This window comes from Lissotriton vulgaris, chromosome 2_1 (assembly GCF_964263255.1).
Source record: "Lissotriton vulgaris chromosome 2_1, aLisVul1.2, whole genome shotgun sequence".
Lineage (NCBI taxonomy): Eukaryota > Metazoa > Chordata > Amphibia > Caudata > Salamandridae > Lissotriton > Lissotriton vulgaris.
In genome coordinates this window covers 1,323,667,315-1,323,684,324 of record NC_141687.1, presented here as the reverse complement: position 1 = coordinate 1,323,684,324, position 17,010 = coordinate 1,323,667,315, and positions in this window count along the sequence as shown.

The following is a 17,010-nucleotide window of genomic DNA, read 5'->3' as shown; positions in this document are numbered from 1 at the left end:
CAAATGTCATTCCGATCCACACCAAATTTTTTAATCAATTAAGGGGATTTTTTTACAAAAAAGGTTTCTAATAGACAGAAGAGGCCTGTTAAAAAGGAAGAACAATGGTATGGGAAGCCTTGCAGGGCTGCGTATAAAGCCCTGGCAGAGGCAGTAAAAGCAAAAGACAGAGACAGAATTAAGAACGCCCGTGCCCTCTACAAAAAAGCCCAATACGATGCCAAACGAGCATGGGAGGAGGATTATTGGAGGGAGCTGTATTGTGCTAGTAAAGAACGATCAATGGGCACCTTTTGGGATATGGTTAAGTGGGGTAGGGGGATCCAAAATGGAGAACCAACTAACCATGTTTCACCCAACCTCTGGGTCTCTCACTATGCGTCTCAGTTTGCATCTATAGAAATGGTCAGTGAAACGAGTGAAGATCTTATCCTCTCCAATAAGGATATCACTCCGATACACTTTGAGAGAACCGAGGTTGAAAAGATATTGAAAGTTATCCCGAAGGGCAGAGCCCCAGGTCTGGACCAATTTCCAGCCGATCTATTTATGCACGATAAGGAGGTTTGGGCACCGGATATTCAATCTGTAGCAAATGATATTGCCAATGGCTCACCCATACCTGATACCTGGAAGGATGCTGAGATCATTCCGATCTTTAAAAAGGGGGAGCACTCGGATCCAGGAAATTACAGGCCAATAAGTCTAATAGATTGAATACAGAAGGTGGTAGCAAGGCTTGTGCTGCAGAGAATCCAAGGGTGGATTGAGGAGGAAGAAGTATTGTCACCTCTCCAGGCAGGGTTCCGCAGTCACACAAGCACAATAGATCAAGTTTTTAGATTTGTTTTAATTTACTGGCGTGTGGTATTGTTGGGGGGGGGGTGGTACGCTCTTTGCAACATTTGTTGACCTTAAATCAGCTTTCAACTTGGTGCCACAAGCTAAAATGTGGAATGTCTTTGTAGATCAGGGCATGCCACTAGATATTTTGTCCTTTTTAATGAAATTACATGAGGACAATTTTGCCAAAGTTCGATGGAACCAACTAGGGAGCGTAACAGGCAAGTTTCCGATAGCCAGGGGAGTACGCCAAGGGTGCGTACTGGCCCGACCCTCTTTTCATTGTACATCAACAGGGTGATCAACTACTTTGAGCATCACCCCACTGATGCCCCCAAGTTGGATGGTAAATTGATCCCCCTGTTGATGTTTGCAGATGATACCCTATTAATCTCTAAAACACAACAAGGCCTGCAAAAGGCCATAGATGTTTTTGAGGTATTCTGCAAGAACCATGGACTTTCCATAAATGTGAGCAAGAACAAGTTCATGGTTCTCCATAAGTCCAAGTACGTGAGAGGGAGAGTGGTCATGAATGGGGTTCAACTTGAACAGACTCAGGTTTTTTCATATCTGGGTATAACCCTTGCTTCGAAACTAGACTGGAAACACCATACCACTCAGTTGATTACGAAGCATGCCCAGTTAGCAGGTGCCCTAACAAAAGAGTTATTTCTCTCCCACACACAGCCAATTGCGCCAATACTGAAGATTTCTGATGCAAAGATCGGTGCGGCAGTCCTCTATGGGGCGGAACTGTGGGGGCCTCCCAGTATCCACCCCCTTGATTCCCCTCTTTTATGATCTGAGATGCCAACGTCTGGAGGACTTGGCCCGGTATAGACCGGTGGCATACTGGAGGAGATTGTGGGTTACTCCTGATCTATCCCAGTATGCACGGGCATTTCTTGAAGTCAGAGATGCTGACAGGGCACATAAAATCCCATGGATGAGGGAGGCAAGGGGAACATATATTGCTATGGGTCTAGGCAGCCTGTGGGAAGATCCAACAGCTAACATATTCCCGCCCAGGAAAACTTTTAGAGAACTTTACTGGAGCATGGTTTCACTGAAAAGATTTGGTAACTATACCAGTCCGTCACTAACAGCAGACTTCTTGGAACTAAAACACTCAACCGCTCTTGAGGGATATTGGGATTGTATTACCGTTCCTGGGGATAGGAAGAGATACCATCAATTTAGGGTCTGCACACTTCCCATTAATTCCTTCACTGCCAAATGGAACAGTGGTTACAATCCCAGTTGTCCCTCTGTCCCACACAACGGGAAAGTATCGCCCACATTTTATTTATCTGCCCAGAATACAAAGCCCCAAGGCAGACTTGATTGAAGCCTATCTGCTTGCAGGTGGAACTCAAAACAGGCTGCGAGTCTTTGAGGATTCTTAAAACAAACAGCTCTCAGCGTGTGGTTATAGCTGTTGCAAAGTTCCTACACTGGATGTGGATAATTCGAGCACGTAAATTATGTTTACAATGATTATTTATGGATTAAAAAAAAACTCACTATGATTCCGCTGCCAAAACGACTATATAGGGATACTAACTGTATATGGAACCTTCTGTTTTCCTTTTTTATATCTTTTAAATGTTTTATAATGTAATTAAATGTGTATATAATTGATGTTAAAACGAATGTTATATGGAATTCAATGTATTTAAATTATTTTTTTAGTAGATGGACGGACTCTGTGTTATGAAATTTGCTACATGATATGTTATCTTACCGGTTTTTAACTTGTTATTTTTAATGTTGTCTTTTATGATTCAAAAATCGAAATAAAGACTTTATGAATGAATGTGTGCAAGACGAAGAGGAGGTATATAAGCAAACGTGGGCACCTTTCCTCTGGGAGCCTACATGCTAAGGCCCACTGCACCCCCCACCTCCATAACCCAGCCGCTCCCTTTTCTCCTGGGGTCTAAAGTGAAAAAATGGGGAACACCATGGGCAGAAAGAAGAGTTTAACTTTGGGACAGCTATATTTATTGAAAGGCTGAATTCAGATACCTAAGTGCGGAGTTATAATAATAAAATAGTGGCTCTAATAGAATAGTGGATCTATGTTTGCCTGTATATATAAACATTCAAAATACTCTGGTAGGCGATAATCTGGATATGAACTTTTTATAGGACAATATTTTGTGCTTGATATTCTAACATACAACATTTCCGGAATATATTGTTTATTACTGTACTGTAATTGCATTTATATACCACATAGTACCCTCGATTTAGAAGGCATTTAGCAAATTAGCGCACTGACGGTTAACCATGAGACAGTTAGACATGGCACCCACAACTGAACAGACATTATGTCACCGGACCTGGATCATAACATTATTTGTATTATTTTATCAGTGCATAAATAAAATGTAAAATACATTAAAATGAAAACCACTGCATTTATGCACCCATGAAAGAATGTAACAACCTTCATTCACTACAACACGTGAAAGGGTTTAAGGATAAGAAAGAATTACGCACTGGGTGACACCAACCCTAGTGACGCCGCTGAATTGCGTATAAACATTTTAAGAGTTATTTTAAATATGTCATGAGAGGAGAAACTATAGTGCGTCTCGTGAGAATTGTGTTTCGAAAGAATAAAATCACAGTGACAGCTTTAAGAGTAAGAAATTAAGCTCATGAGTAATTTCTGTCATATCATAAGAAAAGAAACATGGAGCATTTCATATAAGGACATTGTGGGAAAAAGAAGTTCATTCATAAAAGCATTTCATGAGGTGTCACGGTTGCATCTTCTATGGAGACGTGTCAGTGTCGCAATAAACGAACAGTTAGTGAGGAAATATAAAAGCTGTAAATAATCCGCCGTTGTCACAGGCTATTGTCTGCCCATTGGCTGTAAGGCTGCCATTTTGGGCCCAGGCTGTTGTTTGTCGCAACCCGGTGGTTGTAAATTGGCCATTTTAAAGCCAGGCTAATGTTTATTGCAATCCAATTGCTGGGCGGATTCTGCCAGTGTTGCATTTAATTTCCTGGCTGTACAGCCCATATATTTTACGAATCGGGCAGCTAATCATGGATCGGTTGCTTGCAGGACTGAATCACAACGCTTCTGCATGAGCGACTCCTGGCGTCGATAAGGATGGATTTTAGACAGTGTCGCAGTCAGTTAGCAGAAGTGGACAGGTACAGGACTCTTGGCGGTAGTTGCATAACCTGCTCTGCAGCCTTCCGAGCGCATTTCGCCAGCTTGGAGCCAGGTCTAAAGCTGGCAGATCGCCAAACAGATATTGGATAAGCTGTGGTCTCTCGAGTCTTGTCAGGCCCGCGGCCGGGTATGGTTAGGGTGACAGGGCCTTATAACTGTTAATGACGAGGCGAGCAAGGGACTGCTTTGCTAGAACGTTCTTATCCTCGATAAGGGACAGTTCTTGCACAGCATTCTTAACTACAACTTGAACAGTAGTAAGAGCGACTCCCCTTGACTAAATGTCCTTGAGTTGCAAAGTTGTAACCACCTTATTGCGGTTTGCACTGGCCGGAGATGGTGGGCATTAAAGATGGTTTAGCGGGTCAGGCTTGGAGCTTCGGAGCTTGCGACAGATCTATACATATGAGCCCTAGTGCAATATGGTTTATCTGGTGAGCCCAAATTCCAGCCTTATTTGTGTCAGGGAAGCATTAGACGGTAATCTAAAGACCTTCCTGAGTCCCTGTCTCGCATGGTGTTGGATCCATAGGCAATGGTTGGTATTAGGTTTGCCATTAATACCTCCCAGATTGTTGTTAAGGAGGGTCCAGACTGGGGGGCGTGGCTTGAGCGCCGATGGTGGAGGTCGCCTGAGCGCTCGGCTCCGCGATCGAGCCGCCATTAATCCTGATTCCCCGGCGACACGGGCGCCCCGACCCCCAGATCGTTGAGCGCTGTGGGTGCTGAACCGGGAGGCGACTTTGGAGACCTGCAGCGAGGCCCGTTTGAGGCGAACGAGAACCCACGGGGTGAGCAGAGCGGAGCTCAAGATGGCGCCCGCTTCGTCTCCATGGTCCTGAAGCGGCCCGTGGGCCTAGGAGGACCGGTGCCTTCAGCGACACCTTCATATTCCTTCCCCCTCTGGTGGGGCGACGCCAGTGCCGACTGCCTGGGCGACTGGAGACACCTGTGAACTTTCCAAGCGGTGCCCATCGGGCCGCCGTTCGGCCAAACCCTAACTGCGCCACGAAGCCTCGGGGTGAAGGGGGAGCGGCTGGACACGTCGTCCTGCTCGGAGCAACACGGTCCTACACCATCTTGGCCCTCGGAATCGGCAGCGTGTGGGTCCACTTGCACAAAACTGGTAGAGATTTGAGCCCAACCCGGGAACTGAGGGACAGCGAGAGCGGCTGGACGGAGCTCGGACTAGTCATCTGGTGGTCGGCAAGGCCTTCAGCTGGTGGCGGAGACGACGGTGCCTCAAGGAGATCGAAGACCCCGGCGGTGCACTACTGCCTAATAGTGACCCCACTCCCCCCCTCGCCGCCCTTTTGCTTCCAGGAGAGGCCCTGCTGGCCCCCTCCCGACCTCTTGCCTCCGTGGACTGGCAGAGGAAAGAGTTCGTTGGGTGCCCGCGCCACGTGGCATCAACGACGGACGCCATTGCTACCTGATCCCGGCGACCTCGCCGAGCCTGCGAAGTCCCACTGACACTATCACTGGCTTCCTACACTCTCGGCAAACTGTCAAACCCCCTTGGGAGAACACCCAATTCTGTGCAATTGGTGTACGAATAGTTGAGATATCTCCTACTACTACACCGGGGACCGACCAGCGGTCCACATCGGCACAGATCTTTCGGCGACAACCGGAGGCACTCTGATTGACTTCTGGCCTCCTGAGACAAGGGAGAAACCTAAACCTGTCTCCTCGGTCCGCAACCTGGGGGTCATGCTCAATAACAAGCTGAGTATGGAAACCCAGGTGGCAAAAACAGTGGGTATCTGCACGGCTTTGCTACGCTCCCTGCGAAAAATTATGCCACTTCTCCCTGCACAAGCCCGGGCGTTGGTAGTCAGGTGTACGATTCTGAGTCGCCTTGACTACTGCAACGCCCTGCTCCTTGAGTCCCCTGTCACGTTACTGGACCGGCTGCAGCGAATTCAATCAGCCGCGGCCAAGCTGGCTCTTGGCTGGTCGAGAAGGTCTTCGGCCACAGCGGCATTGGCCGAACTGCACTGGCTACCCCTAAAGCAGCGGGTGGCTTTCAAGTCCCTTTGCATTGTATTCAGGGCTCTGCATGGACTCGGGCCCAGGCCCTTGCAAGCCCTGTTTCAGTGGTATACTCCCGCCAGAGATCTGCGATCATCCTCGGCGTATCTGGTAAGGGTGCCCAGATACAACAAAGCCAGAACTGGGGGTAGATCCTTTAGGGTCGCAGCTGCCAAATTATGGAACAGCCTGCCCATTGACATACGCCAGATCCCTCAACTTCTTCCATTTAGGAAGTGCATCAAGACCTGGTTTTTCCCTTAGACCTCCCCGCCTCTACATACTTCGGTCTCTTCCTCAGTAAAGTATTCTCCAGCGCCAGGAAGCCTGCAAGGTATCAGCTGCGCTATATAAATAATTAAAATAAATAATAAATAAATAGATTGACCCTCCCTCGACTGGGCGTCCACTGGGCCCTCCACTGGAGACCACGGCCGCTATGGTGAAGCCGAAGAGTACTAAGGGTGGCACTCAGGCCGCCTCAGATGTGGAGGCGCCTGATAAAGACGATCGATTGGATCCGGAGAGGTCGGGGAGTCCACACCTTCAACAACAACTCGACAGGATCTTGGCTGCGATCACTGATACACGATCGGCCCTCCAACAGGACATTGCCCAGGTCGCAACGAGCCTGGGCTTGCTCAGGGCGGACCACGGTAAGCTCTCGGACAGAGTCAAGGAAGTGGAGAGCTCGGTGGGAATCTTAGAACCCGCACAAAAAACTTTGGCCGCCGCCATGAAAGACGCTCTGACCCGCATAGATGCTCTGGAAAGAAGGGCGGAGGACGCGGAAGGGCGCAATAGAAGAAATAACATCCGTGTGGTGGGCCTAACGGAAAAAATTGAAGGTGATGATATGGTGGTCTATCTGGAGGATTGGCTCAGGACTGTGGTGGCGCCCGAGGGACTTTTCTCCTTCTACACTCTAGAACGGGCGCACAGGGTGCCGGCCAGACCGCTGCTACAGGGCCGACCCCCCCGCCCGTTGGTGGCGCGGCTACTACATTTCCGCGACAGGGATTTGCTTCTCAATGCCGCCAGACAAAATGGGCCATACCAGGTGGCAAACAGTCGAGTGAACATTTTTCCAGATTATACCTATGAGACCCAGCGGAGGCGAGCCTCCTTCTTAGCGATCAAACGAGAACTGAGGAGTGAGAGCATCCAGTATTCTTTGCTATTCCCGGCAAGGCTCCGCATCATCCTAGATGGCAGGACCAACTTCTTCGATACCCCGGAGGACGCGTGCAGTTGGCTTGAACTATACAGAGCTGGCAAAGATGGCTTTGGGTCCTCCTTCCAGACTACCTCGGAGATGGGCCAACAGCGGAGGTCTAAAAGGATCCGGAATCGCCGAAGTAGACCTGGCCGACCCTCGAAAGTGGAGACTACAGCGGAACGGCGGGGGGTGTTGGAGATGGTATCCAGTATGTCAGGCTCCCAAGGCGGACCCACAATTGAAGACTCAGAGCCTAGCGGGGGTGGAGGCCACACGGACACGGAGGACTCTGAGACTGATACCTTGAGCCTCCCTGTGATAACCCCAGAGACGGCAGAGGGCCTGCTTGATGGACAGGGATGATTTCGGGTGAGCCGGTTCCAGCTGGGGGGGGGCGTTAGGGGAGAGGGGGAATCTTCATGGGAACTGTTGGATAACTGATTATTAGGTGGGTTGGGGTCACATCCCCTTTCGGCCCTCATAACTCAGGGCTCGATCGCATTCCGGTAGCTTTGAGGTGCGGAGACCCCCTGTCGACGCTCGGCCCCCACTTTGCCCTTAAGGCACTACCGTCAAGTTAGTTTGGGTTTTTTTTGCGGGTACAGTTAGGATGGGAACTAGATGGTACTATTTGGGACCTGTTCTAGGGAGGGTGGGGGGGGGGAAAGTGTTCGGGGGATGTTCTGTTGTTGTTAGGGGGAGGACTCGCCATCTGTACGGGGCTTATACTGTGCTTAACTGTACTTGAGCTTTGCTGGGGGAGACTTGATGAGATACCATGGGACAATGGCTGATCTATCCACCTTGAAGTGCATCACCTGGAATGTACGAGGCCTGCATTCCATGTCCAGGCGACACAAGGTCCACACTTACCTGGTACGCAGAGGAGTACAGATTGCGCTGCTACAGGAGACACACCTTACCAAGTCAGAGGGATTGGCGTTGCAGCGTAGGTGGAGAGGGCAGGTTTACAACACCACATATTCAGCTGGCCGGGGTTTCCCTGCAGGTAACTAAACACACTCTGGATCCGGAGGGGAGGTTGTGGCCATTGCTGGCAAACTGGGGGGAAAAGGATCTGAACATTTGCTGCATTTGTGCGCCTAACGGGGACCAGCTCGCCTTCTTGGCTGCACTGTTGGCTCTCTGGCCCATTACTTATCGGGACCTCTTTTGATCGGGGAGACTTAAACTCGGTGGTGGACATCGATCTCGACAGATCTCACCCTCCCCTCCCGGACTCACCAACCCACTGGGTAGCCAAGGGTAGATTGGAATGTCAGACTAAGTGGGGACTGATGGACATTTGGCGGGCCCAGCACCCACTTCTCCGGCATGCACGAGTTGCATGTGCGGTTGGATGGATTGCTGGGGTCGACGGAACTAGTATCCTCGGCCGTGAGGTCTGAGTATCTGGCAAGGACCATCTCCGACCACAATTCGTTATTGGCCGACTTTAGGTGGCTTCCGGGTACCCCCTGCGTTCCAACTTGGAGACTACACCCGAGGTATTGGAAGATCTGGTGTTCCGGAGTGAACTAGAAGACAAAATCGCCGAGTACTTCGCGGAGAACGAGGGCATGGCTGGGGCGAGGGCCATCGAATGGGATGCATTTAAAGTGGTGGTTAGGGGCTATTGCATAACAAAGAAGGTGGGGATGCGACGGGTCCTTCTGGAGGACCTGGCTAAAGCTGATCGGAACCTCCGCGAGATGGAGCTCCTCCGGCCGCCCGGAGCTTCAACAACAGACTTCAGCGGCGAGGGAAGCGGTAGCTGTGGAAGTTGAATGGCTGCGTAGTTTCGACTACAAGGCTTATCTGACTAGGTCACTTGCTGAGGGTGATAAATCAGGAGCGCTCCTGGCTTGGCTGGCCAACCCTACGAGGCGTACCTCTCCCACGGTGGCTATGCGAGATGCGGAGGGCATAGAGGTTTATACCCAACCCGAGATCCTTGGCTGCTTTTTGCGTTACTATGAGGGATTATACCGAAGTAGGATGTCACCGGACACTGCCCCTATTGACGATTTCTTACATGATTTACCGCTCCCAGCCCTGGAGCCTGATCAGGCGAAGGAATTGGGGAGAGACGTGGAGCTGGGGGAGATCCGCAGCACCATAAAAAAGATGGCGCGAAACAAGACCCCAGGCCTGGACGGACTTCCAGTGGAGTTCTACTCCACCTACGTTGACCTCCTGGCCCCACGGCTTTTGATAGTCTACAGGGAGGCGAAGCGCCTGGGGCGCCTACCTGGCTCGATGTGTGAGGCCCTGGTGGTCCCCCTGCTCAAACCCGATAAGGAGGGCAACGACCCGGCGTCTTATAGGCCGCTTTTGATGCTTACGGTCGATTATAAGATTTTGAGCAGCATTCTAGCCTCCAGATTGTTGGGTCACATGGGCTCCCTAGTGCATAAAGACCAGGCGGGGTTCATCCCCAAGCGTAATACTACGATGAACATCCGCCGCCTGCTCCACCTGTTGGAGGAGGACCACGCTGAGGCCCCCCATCCTATGATCCTCTCGATTGACCTAGAGAAGGCTTTTGACAGCTTAGAATGGGAATACCTCCGTAGAGTGCCACGTTGCTTTGGCCTGGGGGAGGGGTTTCTGCGATGGACCGCGGTGCTATACGCCTCGACGATGGCTAGAGTACGATCAGGCCCGCTGATTTCCCAACAATATCCAGTGGAACGAGGCACAAGGCAGGGATGCTCGCTGTCCCCGCTGCTATTTGCGCTCGCAGTGGAACCCCTGGCGCTGTCGATTCGCACCGGGGCCTACTACAGGGGATTGCGGACCTTGTCGGGGCAGCAGTACATTTCCCTTTATGCCGACGACCTGTTGCTTTTCCTAGAGGATGCTGGAGAAGCCTTGGCTGGGGCGGACGCAGTACTCACTGCTTTCGGTGAGATGTATGGCCTCAGGGTGAATTGGGCGAAAACTTGCCTGTTCCCGGTTCGCGGGGGAGAGCCCCAATCCGACACAACCAGGGCGATCAGATGGGTGCCTAGCTGCCTTAAATATCTCGGGGTGTACATTTATCATAGCCCTGCTGACATCCTTGAGGGCAACATTTCCCGATGCGTCCGGGCGTTAAAGGGTAGTATGTCCTTCTGGGCCACCCTACCACTATCGGTGGCAGGACGTATTGCACTGCTGAAGATGGTGGCGCTTCCTCGGCTACTATATTACTTCAGGATGCTTCCGGTCTGGATTCCGCCTACCATCTTCCGGAACTTGAACTCTTTGCTCGTGGCGTTCCTTTGGGGATCGGGCCGCCGCAGAGTTGCGCTTAAGACCCTAATGAGACCTAAAGCGGAGGGGGGGTTGGCTGTATCCGACTTTGAAACGTTTTACTTGGCTGCCCAACTGCAGACCTACACTCAGGAGATAGCACGGGAGTTTCGAGGCCCGGAGGAAGAGCGGGGGCTGGGAATACCCAGACACGTTCTATCCTATATTGCATTACAACAGAGGCTGGCTTTGAGGGACTTCACACAGGAAGAACGCACTATACGATCGTGCTGGAACCGGGTGCATCGCAAGTCGGGAATGAAACACCCTTATGCCCCAGAAGTCCCACTGGGGATGCTCACTGCATTGCCGCATGGTGGCGACTGGTCGCAGCTATGGGTTTGGGAGGACGCGGGGATACAGCTCATAGGCGACCTTTATGAGGATGGAGTGCTGATGCCTTTCCAGGCAATTCTAGACCGCTTTGACATCCCCCGGGCGACTTCTTGCTCCATGCGGCGGTCACGCGGGCACTCCAAGCGCACTGGCAGAATGGTATTGAGGAACCACAGACGTCAGCGGCGTGTCAATATGTCATGATGGCGGAGGGACGGTCAAAGCCGTAACGTGCTTGTACTCTAGGATGGTCAACGAGCGGCTACCCCCATTGGACACACTCAGGACCCGATGGGAGGCAGACATAGGGAAGGACATCCCGGAGACCACGTGGGCCCAGCTGATGCGCCGGGCCTGGAAGAGCACGCGTAACGCTCGATTCCAATTGGTCCATTTTTACATACTGCATCGCGCCTACCTGACCCCGGAGAAAATACAGAAATACTTCGCCTCGGACACGGCTGCCTGCCCTAGATGCCGGACGCTTGGGGCTGACCTCATTCACATGCTATGGTCCTGCTCCGCCCAGTCCTCATATTGGACGCTGATAGGGGACACCCTTAACAGGGTCACTGAAAGGTCCCTACAGTTTGACGTTGCGGTGGGGATCTTGCACTGGTTTCCACATACCCCCAAAAACAAAGTTACTAGTAAATTTATCGACATGGGGCTACTCCTGGCGAAGCGGGAAATAACCAGACACTGGAAGGCACAGGTTGGTCCAACAGGCCTTAAATGGCGCAATGAACTTCTTAAATGGGCTCAGGGCTAGAGCACCTTGAGGTATCAGCTGGCGAGACGGCAGCAGAATGAGAAGGTGCTAGAATCAGCACAGGCGTGGGAGACACTGGTGCAGGCCCTGCGCGATCACAAAACACCCAGTGACACCGATAGCGATGATGATAGCGTAGAGTCATAATGACGCGGTATTCCCGTCAGGACAGATAATGTCTCCTACCACACGCTCTTTGCACGTCCACCAGATCACCGATGGCGGGGTGGAAGGGGGGAGGTGGATAGAGGGAAGAGGGAGCGTCATAAGCTTCCAACTGCACTGAAGACTTATTGCACTAAGGGTTTGGAACTTAGTCATCTGGGGGTGTTTTGTTTACTTGGGGGGAGGGGGGAATTTTTCATTTTGTTTAGAAAAGCAGAAGTGAACCTTTAATTTATGACTGGTCATCACTAGAAGGCCGCTGGGCCCCCTCGCATCGATTCAACATAAACGCCGCCCGACCTCCGGGTTGTGGGCTAAATGGGCGTATATTAGTGTTATTTCATCGTCGGTGTTTCCATCACCGATTGCCTCACAGTGGACCAACATGTAACTTTGACTAATTCGTGCAAAAAAAAAATATATAAAAACAAAAAAAAGGAGGGCCCAGACTGGTGAGTTGTGAGTTTTCCAAAAGCGTTCTGGAGCACTCCTGCTGTGATCCTGGTATATTGTTTTTTTTTTGGGGGGGGGGGGAAGGAACCACAACCGTCAATCGGAACGCTCAAGTACTTGTATTGCTTTTCTTTAGATGTTTCCATTTATGAACCACTAAACCTCTTTTTTAGATTCTGTTCCCCATGATCATTATTTTAGTCTTTTGTAGATTCCCCCATAGTTGGTTCCTGACAATGCAGACTTGTAGAATGTTTAAAAGACTTTGGAGGCCTATTCTTGTCTGCCTTAATAAAAATAATTTCCTCTGTGTAAAGCAGTCTCACCACATTTTCCCCGCCAGTTTTAGGATGGTGGACCATGATGTTGTTTAGAGAAGCTACTAGATCTGCCAGAAAAAAGGTGAAGAAGAATGGGGCCAACCAGCACCACTGCTTCAAACCAGTGTTAGTGTAGATTTTTTTGAAGATTGTGCTCCCTTCCCCTATCTTTATTCGGACCTATGTATTTGTGCACAGCTGAATTATGACTCTAAGGAGGCTCTGCAGGATCCCAAGTGCTGCTAATTTGAACTATAGGAGGAGTCTGGGAAGTGAGTTAAAAGTGTCCTTTATAAAGCAGAGGCTTGATCTAAGTGTCGCGTTTGACATGGTATCGCACCCAACACTGATTAAAAGACTAGTTGATGGGTGCACAGCTTTGAAACTGCTAACCTGTTTTCTTCACAATCGCACCTTCCAAGTACAAGAAGAAGAAATGCAATCAAACATTTTTCCCCTTAAATGCGGAGTACCTAAGGGTTTGTCCACAACCCTATTTAATTTGTATGTCGCCCCTCTTGCCGAGATTGTAAAATCCTATGCTTTCACCAAAATCTCCTACGCGGACGACATACAAATTATTATTAGTCACTCCCCTCAAAGAGAAAAGACCTTCACTATTCTTAACTCCTGGATGGCAGCCAATAGCCTAAAGCTTAACAGGGGAGACCTTCTTGGCGGCGCCCACGGAGGAGGGACGCACTTCACCTGCCTGCTGGTGTCCAGGGCTGCCGTATTTGCTTCACTCTGCCCCACTGCTTGGTGTGCTTGGTGTTTCCTGCTGTCTCCCCCGCCGCCGCTGCCTGTCAACATCTAAGGCGCGGCCGCTGTGCGGGGAGACTACCTGGTCCAGCAGCCCCTGCACAACTATCGTGGACAAGCCCCCTTGCGCCAGGTGGCGATTTAAAAACCAGCCCGAACTTCTGGCGAGCAGGAGACCTTTTTGGCGGCGCCCACGGAGGAGGGACGCACTTCACCTGCCTGCTGGTGTCCAAGGCTACCGTGTTTGCTTCACTCTGCCCCACTGCTTGGTGTGCTTGGTGTTTCCTGCTGTCTCCCCCGCCGCCGCTGCCTGTCAACATCTAAGGCGCGCCCGCTGTGCGGGGAGACTACCTGGTCCAGCAGCCCCTGCACAACCATCGTGGACACGCCCCCTTTGCGCCAGGTGGTGATTTAAAAACCAGCCCGAACTTCTGGCGAGCGGGAGACCTTCTTGGCGGCGCCCAGGGAGGAGGGACGCACTTCACCTGCCTGCTGGTGTCCAGGGCTGCCGTATTTGCTTCACTCTGCCCCACTGCTTGGTGTGCTTGGTGTTTCCTGCTGTCTCCCCCGCTGCCTGTCAACATCTAAGGCGCGGCCGCTGTGCGGGGAGACTACCTGGTCCAGCAGCCCCTGCACAACCATCGTGGACACGCCCCCTTTGCGCCAGGTGGCGATTTAAAAACCAGCCCGAACTTCCGCTTCGCGGGACGCGCGCGGGCGGCGCCAGGGAGAAGCCCGGGACAAGGGCGGGACCGTCTGTGGCCGTCAGGGGCTGACAGAGGCTGGGCTGGGCCACGTCCCCAACATCTTGCCTATGCTTCTGGTAGAGTGTGTGACTGTGGAAGAGGGAGTATACCCTACGATGTCTACCCGCTCTGGGAAACTGCTAAGGTCTGAGGGAGGAGCAGCTGGGAGTTCCACAATAGGAACTATGGACCGTTTTATTACCAGAGTAGCTGCAGTCATCGAGAAGGAGATCGTGATGACTGAACGTCGCCTCTCCGAGGTCTATTTACCTTCCAAACGCTCGTCCCTTGGTGCTGTGGCTCAGGCCTTGACTCCAACGTCGGAAAGGGCCCCAAGCTGACCCCATAGATGCCAGTGTTCAGCCACGGTTGTCGGCTATAGGAGCAAGCATAGATAGACTAGAGAATCTTGCCGACCTATTGCCTGTGGTGGCTGGCACTGAGACAGGGGAGGTCACGATTTCTCAAATCCCATCGTGTCCCGCTAGTGGGCAGACCTCCCCTCTGTTACATCAGGCTCCCGTTACGGAGCCGTTACCGCCCAGCCAGCCCCAAGGCACTTACAAACAGGTGAAAAGGAAAAGGGTCATGAGCTCCCGCAAAGGTCGTCACACCGCACTTTATAAGCGCTCAAGAAAGCAGGGGCTAATGGGATTTGGGTCAAAAGTAGAAAATGTCTTAGCTCCAACTCACAATTGGAGGGTAGGGGAGTCTCCGGGTGCGGGAACATCCTCTGACATGCCTAGAGCACTTTCTAAACCCCATGATAGTACAGCCGTCACCCTTGAATCTGATTCCCTTAAACCAATTATGGACCTGATTAAAACTCTAATTGTCCCGGTGATTGACCAACTTAAGGGTTTGGGGGCGAGAGTAGACAAATTCGAACAAACCACCCTAGATAATTTCTACTCACTTAAGACTCTTATTAAACACCAGTCTAGAGCGAGTGAGGATCCAGTGGGTAGGAACACTGGAAAAGGACTGCCTCCAAATCCTGTCCAGGTGCAGGCCGCTCCGAGTTCAACCCTTCTTCCCGAGGTAACTCCCGGCAGGGATTCTCCCTTAGTCCCCCTGGTCCCTCCCCCTCCTAAGCCAGGCCCTGCCCCTTGTACTTCTCACACAAAACCAAAGCCCCCTATGGTCTCTAAAAACCAGTCCAATAAACCATCTCAAGTAAAAACATCGGCTGCTGTGGGGCTGGTTAAGAGTAGTCAATCTGCTCAGCCGAATGCTAACACCAAGGGGGCTAGGACAGCATCGTCAGCTAAGGTTCCTAGTTTCAACTTGGCACCTAATGCTGCTGCACCAGTTCCCCCAAAGGTTTCCATTCGGATTCCCCCGGTTAACCTCCCCCCTGATTACCATCCCTATGTAGTAGTCCTTGTTAATGTCCCACCATTGAAGGTAAACCAGCCTGAGACTCATCAGGGTCTAAAAAACAAGTGTCTCCATTGGTTAAAAGCAAACAAACCACTCCCAATAGGTATGGATGGATTAATTCTTGGTGTTCGAAGGGTTGGTTGGGTGGGCCAGGGCAAAAAACGGTTGGAGGGCGACTGTATTATTATTAATTTCCAGGATAGCAGAGTGGCAGAGATAATCTGTGGCCAAAAACATGAGGTGGATGGTCCTGGTGTCAGAGCAGTGGATTTGACTTATTTCTACCCTAGGCCTGCTGGCAATCCTCCTAGGCCTGTTAATGTGGAATCTTGCGTGGGCCCTGGGGGAGCCCCGCGATATCCTGTGGCGCCCCTCTTCTTTCCCCAAGCCGGACGGCCGGAGATGATCTGGGGCTCCAGGGGACACTGACTCGAGGGTGGAGGTGGGACTACGGTAGGGGAGTTGAGAGAGTTTTTGCCCCCTCCCATGGTGCAGCCCTTATCCCCGCCCCCAACTGAAATCCATTCTACATTATTAGATGCACCGGGAATGATTGAGACCTTAGACATAACTGGAACAACTGTGGATTTACAGGAGGTGTCCCCTTGTCACGACCTTGTGTCCGGTAGCGTCCCAACTGTGACGGACCCAGTCTTTAAGGTTCTCAGCTGGAACGTAGCTGGAATTACAAGGAAGTTGACATTGCCCGACTGGAATGCATTGGTGGACGAGCACTCCATATGCATTTTTCAGGAGACCTGGAGCATGGATCCCACTTATAGGGCGGGTTACTCTGCCTTCTCTATCCCAGCAGTTTGCTCAGAATCAGGGAGGGGACGCCCCTCTGGCGGCCTCCTTATCTGGGTTGCTGCCTCATTGAATTGTAAAATAGTGGAGCATCAGACTGGTTGTCCGGACCTCCTAAATATTACCTTGAAGGACTCCAGGGGTCGTGCCATTTTAAATATCTATAACATTTATGCACGAGGCACCAAGGGGGGAAGACAGTCTCCTACAATTGCCCTTCTGGAGGGTCTTTTAAGATCAACCCCATATAAGGCTTGCACCCTGGTTGCCGGTGACATTAATTGTACATTCGAGCCCTTAGGCTCGGATGTCTCCCTGGACCAGGACGAGGAGGATGCTAGGAGGGGAATTCCCGCTCTAGAAATAGCCCCCATAAAGAGGTGGACTGAGGTGGCCCTGCAGGTGTACACCTTCAGTATGGAGTTTAACTTGAGGGCTCTTAATGGGAGGTCTGAGTCAGATAAGGGAGGGGCCCATACCTATAATAGGCCCAATCACACATCAAGAATTGACTGCTTGATGTGTGCTTGTGGAACTCGGTGAAGGACATGGTTGTGGTCCCCTCAGTAGAGAGTGATCACAACTTGCTCTCCCTCACCTTATACTTTTGGTGGCTAGCCGATAGGGGAAGCTTGGTCCCCTCCTCCTTAGCGCAATTGGGTGAGTCGCAAGTA